The sequence below is a fragment of the Nicotiana attenuata genome, unplaced genomic scaffold, assembly GCF_001879085.1.
Source record: "Nicotiana attenuata strain UT unplaced genomic scaffold, NIATTr2, whole genome shotgun sequence".
NCBI lineage: Eukaryota > Viridiplantae > Streptophyta > Magnoliopsida > Solanales > Solanaceae > Nicotiana > Nicotiana attenuata.
The window spans coordinates 84,506-101,946 of record NW_017670372.1 but is presented as its reverse complement, the minus strand read 5'-3'; positions in this window follow the sequence as shown (position 1 = coordinate 101,946).

Below are 17,441 nucleotides of genomic sequence, written 5' to 3'. Positions count from 1 at the left end.
TTCAGGACTTAGTGTCTTGAATTTCTGAACTGCTAATTTGAAATTCAATACAAGTGTCCTGAATTTCTAAACTACTAGTTTAAAATTCAGGACATAGGATTCGAACTTCTAGACACAATTTTCGAACTTTAGGACACGAATTCTTGAAGTTTGAACTTTGAGGTTTAAACTCTAGGACGTCGTGTCCAAAAGTTTGAGCGAATTGACTAATCTTTAAATAAATTATAAATTGTGGATATATTTTAAACGGCATGCTTAAAAGTGGAGAGCTGGTGTCATTTCCATCGTAAGTGACCAATGTTGGAATCTGACACAGTCGGCGGGAGACAAACTCAACACCTGCACACGACAAACTCAACAGTTGCACACGCCTCTACCAATTAGAACATGAATAACATAATATGGGGTTGTAATATCGAGTTAACTAATATTAGGATATTTCTAATTCTAATACGTATGAGAATGTTTGGTGAATGGCTCAAGAGGCATGACACGTGGACTATTATCAAGGTGACATGTAGCATTCTCAATCAAGTAAATTAAATAATTCAAGAAGGCACGGAGAGACACCTGCAGTGTTTTTTTAGAAAAGAAACCGGCCTTGACAACTGGAAAAGAAGAAATAGGAACGGAATGGATAAAGACCATAAAGAGGGAAGACGCACGAATATGTTATAAATAAGGAAGGAAAATCGACATTAATCGTGGTTACGGGAAATCTACAGGCATTAATGCTTTCGTTGCAATTCTATATGGTAACAGGTAATCAAGGCAATTAATGCCATTAACAAGCCCGAATTAAGTAAGAAAACAATTAATCATGTACTCTTATATAAGGGCCTAGTTCTCATTTGTAATGGTATCTGAATTTTGATCAATAAATGCAATTATTCTTTTGCTTTATTCAAAAGGTTTCAACCGCAATTTTGGTATGACTATCAATCTATTTTGAGTTTTTTCCTTGTCCATTAATTCCATTACGTCTTATTATTCAGATTACTAAGAAAGTGAAGTAATTTTGGTTGTTAGTAACCCGGTTTCTTTTTTATATTGACTTTGACCGAAAAATTTATTTTTGGGTTAAACAAATTGGTTCCGTGCCGGAAATCTGATAATATGTTCACTTACCAAACTTCATTTTTAACAACAGAAAATGTCAACTGCTAACGTGAACAACCAGCTGAATCAACAAGGTGGAACTCAACCACATCACACACCTACAGATACTCCTCAGCACTCACATGAAAGTTCACCTGAAAGGTCTGCTTCGCACTGATGGACAACACGGAGGTGACCAGACCGTTGAACAAGACGCTTAGAAGTAGTTGATTGCAGAACATGTGAATGAAGTGCTGCAGGCCTTTGTTAGAGGATTACCCACACACAAACTCCACCACCAGTTAATACAACTCCCTTGGAGAATCCGCGTTCAAGACTCGATAACTCTGGAAGTGGAGAAATGCCCAACAAATCTCGCGATAGAGGGCCAGGTATACCAAATGAGCGTACAGAATAAATACCTGGTGTACCTCCTTAATCAAAGGTGTGGATATTGACAAGTATTCGCAACAACCCTAGAAGCCAAGTGCAACACCTTTGTCAATTCCCAAAATATTTAAATGCCTGATGTTCCAAAATATGATGGGACATCCGACCCATGGGATCACGTTACTGCGTTCACTACAGGCGTGAAAGGCAATAATTTAACCAAGCAAGAGATTGAATCAATTTTGGTTAAAAAATTTGGCAAAACTCTCACAAAAGGGGTCAGTACCTGATAACTGGGCGGCTATGGCATTCGCGAGCAACTTTAACGAGAAAAGTTCAGAAGCCACGAGAAGGTTGAAAGAAAGTTTGCGGGAGTTTCCTGCAACAACTTAGAAAGATGTGTATAATCGATATAGCACAAAGTTGCAGATAGAAGAAAATACGGTTGCACAGCCAAGGGTTGATGAAAGACCAGGTTCAAGACGCTCGAAATTAGAGAGAAGGTCTGGTAAAAATAGGTATGAGACTTACATGGGACTTGTGAGGCGAGATTCCCGACCTAAACAAGAGAATGCACAATTTGATTCAAGATCTAGGAAAAAATGGCAACTTCTTCATCCAGATTCAAAAAGAAGCGAGATGCCTGAAGCAATGATTCCAGTACTCAAGCATGAATAGGAGATTATAGCCTTAACGTTAACACCTCTGAATTGGCGGTTGTTCTAAGATGTATGGAAGATAAGGTGCGATGGCCGAATGAGATGAGATCAGATCTAAACATAAGAACCCAGATTTCTGGTGCGAATTTCACAATGACCATGGCCATATTGCAGGCTTTTGTAGGGGGAGGTTGAACATTTACTGAAGCAAGGTTATCTTACTGATCTGTTCAGTGAGAAAGGGAGATAATCATACATGAAAAACAGGCAAGAACCCGCAAAGCCTCCATCACCAAAGAGAACAACCAACATCATAACCGAAGGAGATGATGTTAATGGGTTAACGTACACGGCTGCGAAAAAGACATCAAAAGTTATTGTCACTCACAGGAAACAAGTTCGCCAAGTCTTGGAAGGTGACAATATAATATTTGATAATGATGATGCGGACGGCTTGATGATTCCTCACGACAATGCACTGGTAATATCTTTACTTGTACATGACACTAATGTAAAACGAGTTTTGCTTGACCCAGGTAGCTCAATAAATATTATTTTACTAAGGATAGTAAATGAAATGCAAGCTAATGACAATCGTATACCAAAGACACGATCTTTCTCTGGATTTGATAATTCAAGTGTTATTACAAAAGGAGAAGTTGTACTGGCTACATTTGCAGAAGGAGTCATCAAAGATACAAAGTTCCAAGTAATAGATGCGGACATCGCCTATAATATAATCTTGGGAAGGCCATGGATTCATGATATGTATGTTGTCCCGTTCACGTTGCATCAAATAATCAAATTCCCTTCACAGTGGGGGATCCGACAAATCCGCAGAGGTCAACATGTTTTACGGAGCATTAATTCGGTGCTGATTGCAAACACAACAGCCAATGTTGCAGATGCGAAATAATAATTAAGGAATTCAGTTGGGGACACCTCTATTCATACCTCAACTAAAAACATACAAGGGCATACTGATGTCGATTCAAGGCTTGATGTGATTCAAGAGCTAGAGGAAAATGAGAAAATTAAAACAACCACGGAGGAGCTCGAGTCCGTGATATTATTTGTCCACTGGCCATATAGAAAAGTTTAAATCGGAGCAAATTTGAGCCCAAAATGAAAGGTAAGTTAATTGAATTTTTACGCACTAACGCAGATTGTTTTGCTTTGTCGCATTCAGATCTGACAGGTATACCACCAAAGGTGATGACTCATAAGCTAAATGAGGATACATTACACTCACCTATCAAGTAAAATAAAAAGAAGCAAGGCGCTCTCAAAAATCAAGTAATCCAGGATGAGGTACAAAAACTTTTGAAAATTGATTCGATACGAGAGGTAAAGTACCCTGACTTGTTAGCCAATACTTTTGTGGTTCCAAAAGAGTGAAAAATGGAGAGTCTATGTAGATTATACTGATTTAAATAAAACTTGTCCTAAAAATTTATTTTCTATACCACACATAGATCAATTAATCGATTATATCGCAAATCATGAGCTTTTAAGTCTTTTAGATGCTTATTCTTGTTATAATCAGATAAAAATGGACTCTTTAGATGAGGAAAAACCTCATTTATCACAGACAGGGGGACTTATTGCTACAAAATCATGCCATTTGGTTTGAAAAATGCTAGAGCCACATATCAGAGATTGGTGACCAAAATATTTCATGAACGCCTGGAAAAAACTAAGGAAGTCTACATAGACGATATGTTGGTCAAGTCAACACAAGCAGGGGATCATTTTTAATATTTGGCTTGGACCTTTGAAATTCTCCGCAAGTACAACATAAAGTTGAATCCGAAAAACTGCACTTTTGACGTGGCTTCAGGTAAATTTTTAGTTTTTCTTGTTTCTAACTAGGGTATTGAAGTAAATACCGCATAGATCACAGATATTGAAGAAATACCAGATATACTCACGTGCAAGAAAGAAGTGCAAAGATTAACAGGTAGAGTTTATATCAAAGTCATCGAAAAAATGCTTTAAGTTCTTTTCAGTATTGAAAAAGCAAAATCAGTTTTAATGGACAGTCGAGTGTCAACAAGCTCTGAAGGAGTTAAAGGCGTATCTATCAAATCCTCCTCTATTAGCATAACCAAAAGACGGATAGAGGTTGCTCATTTACCTCGCTATGTTAGAAGTACCGGTAAGCGCGATATTGGTACGTGAAGATAAAGGTAAACAATCTCCAATTTATTATGTTAGTAAGTCTTTACTAGATGTTGAGACACGGTATCCTCACCAATAAAAACTTGCTTTAGATTTAATTATGGCGTCAAGAAAGTTACGACCTTACTTTTAATGTCATTCTATTTCTGTTATAACTGCTTTCCCACTAAGGAATATATTGCATAAACAAGAATTATCAGGTAGGTCAACTAAATGGGCTATAGAACTTAGTGAATATGATATTATATATCAGCTTAGAACCATTATAAAATCTCAGGTGTTAGCAGATTTTGTAGTCGATTTTAGCTCAAGCTTAGTCCTTGAAGCAGAAAAAGAGCTACGAATATTTACCGGAGCTAATCCGGGGACTTGGACCTTATTCACCGACGGTTCCTCAAATGTTAAAGGATAAGGTTTGGGGAATGTTTTAATTCCACCCGCAGAATAAATTATAAGATGGCAATAAAATGTTACCCAATTATTAACAATGAGGCAGAGTATGAAGCTGTGATTGTAGGTAGGGGTGTCAATGATTTGGTTTGGCTTATTATTTTACAAAATTAGTACCATACCAATTTTTCGGTTATTCTATTATGTATAATCAAAATTAAACTTTTCAAAACCGTCCCAATCATGTCGGTTTCTCTTCAGTATTGGTACGGTTCGGTTAATTTTTGGTATTTTTTTAAATGTTATGTAAAAGTCACTAGTAAAATGCAATAACATACATACTTTTACAGGACCTAGCAAAGCTCTCTATATATTGTTACTATTTAAAGGGTGATGAATTAAGAAAACATAAAAGATGGTTAGAGTATAGATCCATCAACTACTCAACAATAGCGTAAAAGAAACTAAGTAAAGACAAAGAAAATATAAATCACACGAGTGAAAAGATATTAACCAAGCTGGGACTCAAGAACAAGGTCTTTAGAAGATTAAATATTCAAAAAGATAAATCTAAATCATACGAAAGGAAACATATTCAATACTTTGTAGTTTGCTGCTCATAATTGCTAGAATACCTTATGTCATGATAGTGAATATGCTGAAAATAGTTTAGTTTTAACATGAGTCACATAATAAGTTGGGATTAGGATTTGAGTTTAATTACTTGTTGACTTGTATCGTATTCATAATTCCAAGCCCCTAGGAAATATTTAATGCTTTATTATTTTTAAACTTAATATATAAATTTATTTTTCACACGTAAATATATTCGGTACGGTTCGGTATTTTTTGGGTTTACTTTTATAAAATAAAAAATCTATCCTAATTATCAGTACGGTTATAGATTTTTTTAAAACATACCATTCTATCCATTGACACCCCTAATTACAGGCTTGGAAATCGTAAGAGAGCTTGGTATTGAACAATTTATGATCAAAAGTGAATCGCAGCTAGTAGTCAATCAACTGCAGCGAACCTACGTGGCAAGAGAGAAGCGAATGTAGTGGTACCTCGAAAAGATACAAGAATTGCTTAGGCAGTTCTAGACATGGAAAGCTGTGCAAATATCCAGGGAGGAAAATGCAGAAGCAGACGTATTGGCAAATCTCGCATCTGTCACTGATGCAACAAATGCAAAAAATGTAGCTGTGGTACATCTGTTTCATTCAGCCCTCGACCAAACAAGGAGTGAGATAAATTTCAAAAATTTAACTTGGGATTAGAGAAACGAATTTGTGAACTTTTTGCGGTATGGTATTTTGCGAGAGGATAAAAATAAATCCCAATTACTACTATTGAAAGCTACTCAATATTGCTTAATTCATAATTTATATCGCAAAATATTTGGTGGACCCTTAGCACGATGCCTTAGACCATCACAAATGGAATATGTAATGAGAGAAGTACATGAGGGGCATTGTGGCAATCATATCAGGGGAAGATCGTTGGTAAAGACATTAATAAGGGTAGGATATTATTGGCCAAAAATGGAAGAGGAAGCAGAAAACTTTTTAGCAAGGTGTGATAAATTCCAACAATACACAAATAATATGCATCGACCGGCGGAACTGTTGCATTCAGTCATATTACCATGGCCCTTCATGAAATAGGGGGATATCGTAGGTCATTTCCCTCAAGCAAAGGGAAAGGTATGATTTTTTGTTAATCTAAAGGATTATTTCTCAAAAAGGGTAGAAGTAGGTGCCTTTAAACGGGTGCGAGAAAAGGAAGTTATGGGTTTCATTGGAGAAATATTATATGTCAATTTTGTTATCCAAAAGGAGATCGTCTATGACAATGGCCCACAATTCATAGGTGCGAAAGCCACTGACTTTTTCCAAAGCTGGCATATTAAACGAATTACTACTGCACCTTACCACCTAGTGGATAATGCGCAAGTTGAGTCGACAAATAAGTTTATCATCAACAACTTAAAAAAGCGATTGGAAGAATCAAAAGGCAAATATCCAGAAGTGCTACCAGGTGTGCGCTGGGCTTACTGAACAACGGCAAAGACTAGTAGAGAAGAAACCCCATTTTCACTTGTGTACGATACGGAAGCTCTAATTCCTATGGAGATAGGCGAACCAAGCACGAGGTACACACATACTACTAAAGGCAACAAATGAGGAAGAGCTACGAGTAAATTTGGATATAACAAAAGAAAGGTGTAACGACCCGGCCGGTTGTTTCATGAGTTGCCACTCCGTTTCCCCCATTTCTGCTTCTTTATGTGTTGCTCAGCTTCATTTCACCATATCATGTCGGTAGGTTCGGGTTTGGAGTAGTTTTGAAGTGTTATGAGACAGTTAGTCTCTTAAGTTGCCCTTTTAGTTGGAAAAGTCAACCAGAAGTTGACTTGTGTGAAAACAATCTCAGAGTTTGTTTTTATGATTCGGATAGCTTCGTGAGGTGATTTGGGACTTAGGAGCATGATCGGAATATATTTTAGAGGTCCGTGGTAGATTTAGGCTTAAATTGGCGAAATTGAAATTTTGGTGTTTTCCGGCTGATTGTGGAAATTTTGATATCGGGGTCGGAATGGAATTCTGGAAGTTGCACTAGGTCCGTTGTGTCATTTGTGACGTGTGCAAAATTTCAGGTCATTCGAACGAGGTTTGATAGACTTTTTGATCAAAAGCAGAATTCGGAAGTTTTGGGAATCTTAGGCTTGAATCCGAGGGTGTTTTGATGATTTGATGTTGTTTTAAATGTTCCGAAGATTGGTATAAGTTTGAATAGTGGTATATGACTTGTTCGTACTTTTGGTTAAGGTCCCGGGGGCCTCGGGATGATTTCGGATGGTTATCAGGCAGTTTGGAATTTTGAGGATGCAGCTGAAGCTACTGAACCTGTCATAAACGCACCTGCGGATTGCGGACCGCAGGTGCGGGCACGCAGAGGCATAGAAAGGGCGGCAGATGTGGCCAAGGTTGTGAAAGGCAGGATTCGCAGATGCGGGAAGCTGAGCGCATCTGCGTTGGTGCGGGTGCGGTTAATTGAGCGCAGATGCGGTTTTGGGCGAATAAGTGACGTGCGCAGGTGCGCACTTGGGACCGCAGGTGCAAGTAATAAGGCCGCAGGTGCGGTATCCCTGGGGAGAACATATAAAAGGATGCCTTCGCGAATTTTTGCTAAGTTCTCTATTTTTAATGACGGGAAGAGAGCTAGGGCAGTGATTTTTCAAGAGAATCGAAGGGTTTCATTTGGGTAAGCTTCTTAAGCTTTATTACTTGGGTTTATGATCAGTTTTCCATTTTTTAATCATGGTATTAGTGGAAATTAAGGACGAAAATTGGGGGATAAGGGCTTGAAATTGGAGACTTTGATTTAAGAATTTGAGGGGTCGTTTGTGGTTGGTTTTCGATGTATTTGGTATGTATGAACTCGTTGGAGGATAAGGATTCCATTGATATGAATTTTATTGAATTTCGAGACGTGGGCCCGGGGTCGGGTTTGGCCAATTTCGGGATTTTTGAGTAAATTTAATTATTTTCGCATGGGCTTTGTTCCTTTAGCCTATTTTGATGTTATGATTTTGATTTTGGATAGATTCGGGGCAAGTTGAGGCCGATTCGAGAGGCAAAAGCGTCGCGGGCTAGAGTTTGGACCGGTTGAGGTAAGTAACCATTGTAAATCTGGACCTGAGGGTATGAAACCCCGGTATTTCGTATTGTTTTGATAAATGAGGTGACGCGCATGCTAGGTGACGAGCGTGTGGGCGTGTACCGGTAGGGATTGTGACTTGGTCCGTCCCGTAGCGACTATTAAGCCGCATATTTGATTTGAAATCTTATGATATTCTGTACTTTAGAGATTCATGTTATATTTTGGGCTATTTGATTTGAAAGCATATCCTCAGTCATGTTTTACCTGTTTATTGTTTAAAACCAGTTTCATTACTATACTTCTTTATATATGAAAACTGTTTGGCTGAGTTCCCTGATTTTCACCGATATGCCCGAGTGGCCGTGAAGTTAATAACTGAGAGAGGTTGAGGACCTAATGGAGAGGATTATATATATATTATGGATCGGGCTGCACGTCGCAGCGATATGTATTGGATCGGGCTGTGCGACGCAGCGATATGACGCTTGGGGCTGTAGGAGCCCCTCCGGAGTCTGTACACCCCCAGTGAGCGTAGTCGACTATATATTACGGATCGGGCTGCAAGCCGCATCGGTTATTATTATTATTGTGAGATATCTATTGAGTTGGAGTGCTGAGTGTGAGTACTAATTGACGAGAGCTGAGTCACGAGTGACTGAGAGGCTTGCCCGAGGCTATACTTATGAGTGATACCTTGCCCGAGGGGCTTGTTTATGACATTTTGATGCTTTCACTCTTCTTTTATACAGAACCTCTATTGAAAAATGTTGAATAAATGTCTTTAAAGGATTTTAATTGAAACTGGAGTTTTACGAGATAGCTGATTATTGAACTGCAAATTTGACTTGATATTTCTATTGAGATATCTTATATGATTTTAAATGCTCGTCACTGCACTCAGACTTTATTTACTTTAGTTACTTACTGAGTTGGCATACTCACGTTACTCCCTACACCTTGTGTGCAGATCCAGGTGCCCGAGCATCAGAGTGAGAGCGTCCAGCACTCTCAAAGTCATATCGGAGATCGCATGGTAGCTACACGGCGTTCGCAGCCCTGCCTTCCTCCTTCCTATCTTAGTATTTTGTCATTTTAGACGATTTTGTATTATTCAGGCCATGTTTTGATTGTACCTAGAGGCTCATGACTAGTGACACCGGATTTAGGCTGTGTTAGAATATTTTTTACTGGTTTTCCGCATATTTCTGTTAGTTTATGTATTTCATATGAAGAATTTGAGACTTAATCGGTTCTAGAATATGATTGTTTTGAAAAAATAATTCGATGTGGTAAATGTTGGATTTGGCTTGCCTAGTACTGTGATAGGCGCCCTCACGATCGGGGTATTTGGGGTCGTGACAAGCTGGTATCAGAGCCTAGGTTACATAGGTCTCACAGGTCATAAGCCGGTTTAGTAGAGTCTTGCGGATCGGTACGGAGACGTTTGTACTTATCCTCGGTAGGCTGCAGAACCTTGAGGAAAAACATCACATTCTTGAAATTCCTGTCGTGTGAATCTTTCGATTCTAGTACTAAACTTCTGTTATTCTATTCTCTCACAGATGGTGAGGATACGTGCTACCAATCAGGACGGACGACCACCAGTTGGGGCCACAAAAGGCCAAGGTCGCGGTCGCGGTCAAGGCCGTGGTAGGGGCAGGGGTGTAGCCCGTACAGTAGATGGGGCAGCACCTGCAGATCTACCAGCCGCCCCAGTTCATGATTAGATTCCAGTGGGGGATGCTCCAGCGGGACCAGGTCAGGCACCCGCTATGCCTATTGTCATTCCGGGTCTTCAGGAGACCTTGGCTCAGATCTTGACCGTGTGCACTAGTCTTGCTCAAACGGTCACAGTTTCTACTATCCCAGCCACTTCTCAGGCCGGGGGAGGCACTCAGACTCCCGCCGCCCGCACACCTGAGCAGGTTGTCAGGGATTGCAGACACCGGAGGCACCACCAGCCCAGCCGGTTGCACCCGCTCAGGGTTTTGTAGTACTAGTTATGCCTGAGGACGAGCAGCGTCGATTGGAGAGGTTTGGTAGACTTCAGCCTCCGACTTTCAGTAGTTTAGAGGGCGAGGATGCCCAGGGTTCTTGGACAAGTGTTAGAGGATTCTTCATACAAAGGGTATTCTAGAGACCAGCGGGGTAGCATTTACTACTTTTCAGTTTTCTGGAGCTGCCTTTACTTGGTGGGAGGCTTATGAGAGGCGTAGGCCGGTTGATGCAGCGCCCCTTACCTGGCAGCAGTTATTCGTTCTCTTCTTGGAGAACTATGTGCCACAGTCCCGCAAAGAGGAGCTGCGCAGGCAGTTCGAGCAGTTGCGTTAGGGAGATATGACTGTGACGCAATATGAGATGAGGTTCTCGGAGTTAGCTCGTCATGCTGTTTGGTTGGTTCCTACTGATAGAGAGAGGATCAGGAGGTTCGTTGATGGCATCACATATCAGCTTCGGATTCTCAAGACTAGGGAGAGGGTGTTAGGTGCTACTTTTAAGGAGGTTGTTGATATCGCTCGCGAGTTTGAGTCAGTTCGTCGCCAGAAGCAAGATGAGAGGGAGGCAAAGAGGCCTTGAGGATCTGGTAGTTTTGGTGGCGCTCCTTCGAGAGGCCAGTTTCAGCACGGTAGAGGTCGTCCTTTCAAGAATGCTCAGTCGGCTCGCCCAGCTCATCATGGGGCATCATCGGGCCATGGTTCTTATAGTTCTCATCAGGACCACTCATCACTTAGTGCCCTTCCAGCCCATAGTTCATCCCGTGCTCCATCAGTTCAGGGCTCTTCCATACCAGGTTCTTCTGCCAGTCATTCCGGGGCCAGGGTTCCCTTCAGTCCCTGTTCCCCACACCAGGGAGTTGTTACGAGTGTAGAGAGTTTGGACATATGAGGAGGCAGTGTTCTCGTCTTCTTGAGGGTCCATCTCAGCAGAGGAGTCAGCCCTCGACTTCAGCTCCAGTTACTTCACCACCCGCTCAGGCAGCTAGGGGTGGAGGTCAGTCAGCTAGGAGTCACCCCAGAGGGGGAGGTCGATCAGGTGGTGATCAGGCCCGTTTCTATGCACTCCCAGCCAGACCAGATGTTATTACTTCAGATGTTGTGATTACAGGTATTGTCTCGGTCTGCCACAGATATGCCTCTGTACTATTTGATCCTGGTTCCACTTTTTCATATATATCATTATATTTTGCCCGTTATTTGGATACGCCCCGTGAGTCTCTTATTTCATCTGTTCGTGTATCTACTCTGATAGGCGATACTATAGTTGTGGACCATGTATACCGGTCGTGTGTGGTGACTATTGGGGGTCTGGAGACCCGAGTGAACCTTCTGTTAGTTTGTATGGTGGATTTCGATGTGATTTTGGGCATGGATTGGTTATCCCCGTGCCATGCTATATTGGACTGTCATGCTAAGATAGTGACTTTGGCTATGCCGAGTGTGCCAGGGATTGAGTGGCCAGGTTCGACTGATTTTGTCCCCAGTAGGGTGATTTCATTTTTGAAGGCCCAGCGGATGGTTGGGAAGGGTTGTCTTTCATACTTAGCCTTTGTGAGGGATGTCAGTGTAGAGACTCCTAGTATTGATTCTGTTCCTGTAGTGAGGGATTTTCCCGATTTCCTGCAGACCTGCCTGGCATGCCACCGGACAGGGATATTGATTTTGGTATTGATCTGGTGCCGGGCACTCAGCCCATTTCTATTCCTCCATAATGTATGGTATCGACAGAGTTAAAGGAGTTGATGGATCAGCTTCAGGAACTCCTCGACTAGAGGTTCATTCAGCCTAGTATCTCCCCGTGGGGTGCGCTTGTTCTATTTGTGAAGAAGAAGGATGGCACTATGAGTATGTGCATTGATTACAGGCAGTTGAACAAGGTCACAATCAAAAACAAGTATCCTTTGCCTCGTATCGATGATTTATTTGACCAGCTTCAGGGAGCGAGAGTGTTCTCCAAGATTGACCTCCGTTCAGGGTATCACCAGTTGAAGATCAGGGACTCGGATATTCTTAAGAAAGCTTTCAGGACCCGATATGGTCATTATGAGTTCCTTGTGATGTCTTTTGGGCTGACCAATGCCCCAGTAGTGTTCATGCATTTGATGAACAGCGTGTTCCGGCCTTATCTCAACTCGTTCGTTATTGTTTTCATTGATGATATTCTGGTATACTCGCATAGTCAGGAGGAGCACGCGGAGCATTTGAGAGTTGTGTTGCAGAGATTGAGGGAGGAGAACCTTTATGCAAAGTTCTCCAAATGTGAGTTTTGGCTCAGTTCAGTGGCTTTCTTGGGGCACGTGGTGTCCTGTGAGGGTATTCAAGTTGATCTGAAGAAGATAGAGGCGGTTCAGAGTTTGCCCAGGCCATCTTCAGCCACAGAGATTCAAAGTTTTCTTGGTTTGGCGGGTTATTACCGTCGGTTTGTTCAGGGATTTTCATCTATTGCATCACCCTTGGCCAAGTTGACTCAAAAGGGTGCTTTATACAGGTGGTCTGATGAGTGTGAGGCGAGCTTAGAAGCTCAAGACTGCCTTGACCACAACTCCAGTATTGGTTTGCCATCAGCTTCAGGTTCATATACAGTGTATTGTGATGCTTCAAGAGTGGGTATTGGGTGTGTGTTGATGCAGGAGAGCAAAGTTATTGCTTATGCTTTTTGTCAGTTGAAGCCCTATGAGAAGAACTACCCTGTTCATGATCTAGAGTTGGCTGACATTGTTGACGCGTTAAAGATTTGGAGGCATTATCTGTATGGTGTGTCTTGTGAGGTGTTTACGGATCATCGTAGCGTCCAGCACTTGTTCAAGCAGAGGGATCTCAATTTGAGGCAGCGGAGATGGTTGGAGTTGCTAAAGGATTATGATATTACTATCTTGTACCACCCAGGGAAGGCCAATGTGGTGGCTTTGAGTAGGAAGGAGGTGAGTATGGGGAGTTTGGCGTATATTCCTGTTGGGGAGAGACCTCTTGCAGTTGATGTTCAGGCCTTGGACAATCGGTTCGTGAGGTTGGATATTTCGGAGCCCAGTCGGGTCTTGGCTTGTGTGATTTCTCGGTCTTCCTTATTTGATCGCATCAGAGAGCACCAGTATGATGATCCTCATTTGCTTGTCCTTAAGGACAGAGTTTAGCACGACGATGCCAGAGATGTAACTATTGGTGATGATGGGGTATTAAGGATGCAGGGCTGGATATGTGTGCCTAATGTGGATGGGCTTCGGGAGTTGATCTTTGAGGAGGCCCATATCTCGCGGTATTTCATTCATCCGGGTGTCACGAAGATGTATCAGGATTTGAGACAGCATTATTGGTGGAGAAGAATGAAGAAGGATATTGTGGGATTTTTGTAGCTAGGTGTCTCAACTGTCAGCAGGTGAAATATGAGCATCAGAGACTGGGTGTCTTGCTTCAGCAGATAGATATTCCAGAGTGGAAGTGGGAGCGGATCACCATGGACTTCGTAGTTGGGCTCCCACGGACTTTGAAGAAGTTCGACGCTATTTGGGTGATTGTGGATCGGCTGACCAAGTCTGCGCACTTCATTCCTGTGTGTACTACCTATTCCTCAGAGCGGTTAGCAGAGATTGATATCCAAGAGGTTGTTCGCCTGCATGGGGTTCCAGTTTCCATCATATCAGATAGAGGTGCTCAGTTCACTTCAGTTTTGGAGGGTTGTGCAGCGAGAGTTGGGTACTCAGGTTGAGTTGAGAACAGCTTTTCACCCTAAGACGGACGAGCAGTCCGAGCGCACTATTCAGATATTGGAGGACATGTTGCGCACTTGTGTCATTGATTTTGGAGGGTCATGGGATCAGTTTCTACTGCTCGCGGAGTTTGCTTACAACAACAGTTATCAGTCGAGTATTCAGATGGCTCCATATGAGGCTTTATATGGGAGATGGTGTAGATCTCCAGTTGGTTAGTTTGAGCCGGGTGAGGCTAGGCTTTTGGGTACAGACTTGGTGCAGGATGCTTTGGACAAGGTCAAGGTGATCCAGGAGCGGCTTCATACAGCGCAGTCGAGACAAAAGAGTTAGGCTAACAAGAAGGTCCGTGATGTGTCTTACATGGTTGGGGAGAAGGTTCTACTAAAAGTTTCACCCATGAAGGGTGTTATGAGATTTGGGAAGAAGGGTAGATTGAGTCCTCGGTTCATTGGGCCTTTTGAGGTGCTTCGGAGGATTGGAGAGGTGGCTTATGAGCTCGTTTTGCCACCCAGCTTGTCGAGTGTACATCCGGTATTTTATGTTTCTATGCTCCGAAAGTATATTGGCGATCCGTCTCATGTGTTGGATTTCGGCACGGTTCAGTTAGAGGGAGATTTGACTTATGATGTGCAGCCAGTGGCTATTTTGGAGCGTCAGGTTCGAAAGTTGAGATCAAAGGATATAGCTTCAGTGAAAGTGCAATGGAGAGGTCGGCTCGTAGAGGAGGCTACCTAGGAGACCGAGCGGGAGATGCGGAGCAGATATCCTCACCTATTTGAGGCTTCAGGTATGTTTCTTGACTCGTTCGAGGATGAAAGTTTGTTTAAGAGGGGGAGGATGTAACGACCCGGCCGGTCGTTTCATGAGTTACCGCTTTGTTTCCCCCATTTCTGCTTCTCTATGTGTTGTTCAGCTTCATTTCATCATATCATGTCGGTAGGTTCGGGTTTGGAGTAGTTTTGAAGTATTATGAGACACTTAGTCTCTTAAGTTTCCCTTTTAGTTGGAAAAATCAACCGGAAGTTGACTCTTGCGAAAAAGATATCGGAGTTTGGTTTTTATAATTCGAATAGCTTCGTGAGGTGATATGGGACTTAGGAGCGTGATCGGGATGTATTTTGGAGGTCCGTGGTAGATTTAGGCTTGAATTGGAATTTTGGCGTTTTTCGGTTGATAGTGGAAATTTTGATATCGGGGTCGGAATGGAATTCTGGAAGTTGCACTAGATCCGTTGTGTCATTTGTGATGTGTGTGCAAAATTTCAGGTCATTCGGACGAGGTTTGATAGACTTTTTGATCAAAAGCAAAATTCAGATGTTTTGGAAACCTTAGGCTTGAATCCGTGGGTGTTTTGATGATTCGATGTTGTTTTAAATGTTCCGAAGATTGGTATAAGTTTCAATAGTGGTATATGACTTGTTCGTACTTTTGGTTATGGTCCCGGGGGCCTCGGGATGATTTTGGATGGTTATTGGAAAGTTTGGAAATTTGAGGATGCAGTTAAAGCTGCTGAACCTGTCATAACCGCACCTGCGGATTGGGGACCGCAGGTGCGGGCACGCAGAAGCGTAGAAAGGGCCGCAAATGCGGCCAAGCTTGGGAAAGGCAGGATCCACAGATGCGGGAAGCTGAGCGCACCTGCGATTGCGCAGGTGCGGTTAATTGAGCGCAGAAGCGGTTTTGGGCGGATAAGTGACGTCCGCAGGTGCGCACTTGGGACCGCAGGTGCGGTATCCCTGGGTAGAACATATAAAAGGATGCCTTCACGAATTTTTGCTAAGTTCTCCATTTGAAGACGGAAAGAGAGCTAGGGCAGTGATTTTTCAAGAGAATCGAAGGGCTTCAGTTGGGTAAGCTTCTTAAGCTTCATTACTTGTGTTTATGATCAGTTTTCTATTGTTTAATCATGGTATTAGTGGAAATTAAGGAAGAAAATTGGGGGATTAGGGCTTAAAATTGGAGACTTTGATTTAAGGATTTGAGGGGTCGTTTGTGGTCGGTTTTTGAGGGCTAGAGTTTGGACCGGTTGAGGTAAGTAACCATTGTAAATCTGGACCTGAGGGTATGAAACCCCGGTATTTCGTATTGTTTCGATAAATGATGTGACGCACATGCTAGGTGACGAGCGTGTGGGCGTGCACTGGTAGGAATTGTGACTTGGTCCATCCCGTAGCGGCTATTAAGCCGCGTATTTGATTTGAAATCTTATGATATTCCATACTTTAGAGATTTATACTATATTTTGGGATGTACGCCGTGTTTGGGGCCTCGTGCCGACCTGTTTAGACCCTTAGGGGTATTTTTACTACTTTCCTCACTCTATATGATTTCAAAGCATATCCTCGGTCATATTTTACCTGTTTATTGTTTAAAACCGGTTTCATTACTATACTTTTTAATATATAAAAACTGTTTGGGCTGAGTTCCCTGATTTTCACCGATATGCCCGAGCGGTCGTGAGGTTAATGACTGAGATAGGTTGAGGACCTAATGGAGAGGATTATATATACATTATGGATCGGGCTGCACGCCGCAACGATACTTATATGGATCAGGCTGCACGCCGCAGCGATATGTATTGGATCGGGTTGCGCGCCGCAGCGATATGGCGCTTGGCCTGTAGGAGCCCCTCCGGAGTCTGTACACTCCCAGTGAGCGTAGTCGACTATATATTACGGATCGGGTTGCACGCCGCAACGGTTATTATTATTATTATCATGAGATATCTATTGAGCCGGAGTGCTAGTGTGAGTACTAATCTACGAGAGCTGAGTCACGAGTGACTGAGATGCTTGCCCGAGAAGCTATACTTATGAGTGATACCTTACCCAAGGGTAGGGGTGTGCATTCGATTTATCGATTCTATTTTGACCCTTATCGATAATTACTTATCGATTATCGATTTGTACATATGCTTATCGTTATCGTTCCAATAAGGTTTCGATTTTTTCGATTTCGATTTAACGATTTTTGGGGCTTATCGATTCGGTTATCGATTACACCAATAAGAAAATTTGCGGGATTCCACGGAAAGTATATCGCTATAAACACGCCTAACTAATATGGACCAAAAGAAGCAAAAATAAGACGAACACCATTTATAACATAAAATTTGTGTCAACAAGCACATGCAACAAAACTAAAGTAAGGGATCAAATGTATGCCACCAACACTCCAATGGTATAAAAAAATACATCATCACGGCTAATTCTATTTTCCATTAATTTGAACTTTATTCCCTTGAGCTTTAAATCTGATCATTCCTTAAATGTAGTAGATGAAATAATAGGGTTAGGGACTTTGGGTAAAGGAAAGGGTATTATAGAATAAGGGTAAAAAAAAAATTAAAA